The sequence below is a fragment of the Pteropus alecto genome, unplaced genomic scaffold (genome assembly GCF_000325575.1).
Source record: "Pteropus alecto unplaced genomic scaffold, ASM32557v1 C18692036, whole genome shotgun sequence".
Classification (NCBI taxonomy): domain Eukaryota; kingdom Metazoa; phylum Chordata; class Mammalia; order Chiroptera; family Pteropodidae; genus Pteropus; species Pteropus alecto.
In genome coordinates, this window is record NW_006493772.1 from 1 (window position 1) to 1,636 (window position 1,636).

At 56.3% G+C, this 1,636-nt stretch overlaps 1 non-coding gene across 1 annotated transcript; it reads left to right on the forward strand.

The window, feature by feature from the left end:
* Window positions 1-1,120: 1,120 nt before the first annotated feature.
* Window positions 1,121-1,222, forward strand: LOC112473533. Its single transcript, XR_003044057.1, has one exon. It is a non-coding gene; the product is annotated as a U6 spliceosomal RNA (small nuclear RNA).
* Window positions 1,223-1,636: the final 414 nt, after the last annotated feature.

Consider the following 1,636-nt stretch of genomic DNA (forward strand, 5'->3'; position numbering starts at 1 on the left):
CACGAGACATGGACACCTGTCTGTACCATTGTCCCTCTCCTGTGCTGTCGCATCCCCTGGTGAGCAGTCGGACCTGACCCAGCCAGTGGTTTTAGAATGAACCAACCATGGACAGAGGCTGGCTGCAAGGTAAGCCATGTTAACAGCGCCCCTGGTGTGACTGCAGGGCTGTGGGTCCCAGGGATGGAGGCCGCCCCGCCCGCTCTGGGCCCCGCCCGCTCTGGGCCCCAGGCGCCTTCCCTCATTCCCAGCCCTGCTGGAGGCTGAGGCAGGCGACCAGCAGGATTGGATTACTTGCCCCAGGTTAATTGGCTGTCCCTCGCTGCCAGCATGAAGGATCCTGCTTGACATTTCCCCAGATAGTTAATTGATACCCAAGTAATTTGTCATGGAGACCTTGTTATATGCCAACTGGGTCCCCTAAGCCGTCAGCGTCTGTGCCCCAGAAACGAGATTGGCAAGTTAATAATGGAGCCTTAATCACGCCGTTCCCTGCCGTGACTGGAAGAGAAGTACCCGGAGGCAAGATGGGTCACTGCTGAGAACAGGTGATTCTCGCCTAGGACCTTGGGGATGGAGTGTCCTGAGAGATTCTGGGGTCACGGCATCTCCCTCAGTTACCCCAACCAGTGTGGCTTCTTCCAGTGACAGTGCTGACTGTCCACTGAGGAACCCTCTCCAAGGTGGGCGGGGGCTGATTCCACTCCCCCCCAGCCAGTGATCAGGGTCAAGCCAGGCCAGCCAGAACAGAGGGGTGTGGCCTTGGGGCATCGCTGGAGCCTTTGGGATAGAGTGGTGCATTTGCCTAGGAACAAGACGGGGGACAAAATGAACCTGGGGACGCTGCTGGCCATCCGGCCCCCAGAGGGAAGGGGCCCTCTGGGGATGTCACCGACACAGAGTGAAAGAGTAGGTGTGTGGTGTGGCCAGGCTAGGCACAGACAGCTCTGCCCCACGAGTGAACTTACGAGCTCTGTTTTTGCTTAAGGTGGTTTCAGTTGGTTTCTGTCACATGTAATCCGGCGAGTTCTCAGCTCAGCCATCTACAGATGCTCACGCTGGGACTCAAGCCCATCCACGGAGCCCGTGCAGGGTCTGCTCACAAGAGCTACAGAGATGCCGGCTTTGGCAGCCCACATGCTAAGTCGGAATGACACAGAGGAGCTTGGCGTGGCCCCTGCACAAGGGTGACACGCCAATTCGTGAAGCGCCCCACATTTCTCATAAACTGTAATATTAGTCTGTCAAATAGGAACTCAATAACCTGCTTTACTAGCATTTTTGTTAAGAGCTGAGAATCGAGCCAGCAGTGACAACAGAACCAAGAACCACTTCTAAATTGGGAGGGGTCAGCTAGGGCACTGCACAATACATCAGCAGTCAGGACACATACGTAATTTGTGGGTCCCAATGCAGAAGGAAAATGGGCCACTCGCTTAAAAACCATTAAAATAGATTAATAAATGAAAAATAAAGACTTACAGAGAAGTGCCTGCCCAGGCTTGTGGGGCGGGGGGACCGGGAAGAAGCAGAGTAAAGCCAGAGCAGAGGCGCCCGGTCCAGCCCAAGCCCACGCGGCGGCACTGGTTTCAGCACCACGGACAGCGGCGGGCTCGCCCCACCCACCGCGGCAGGC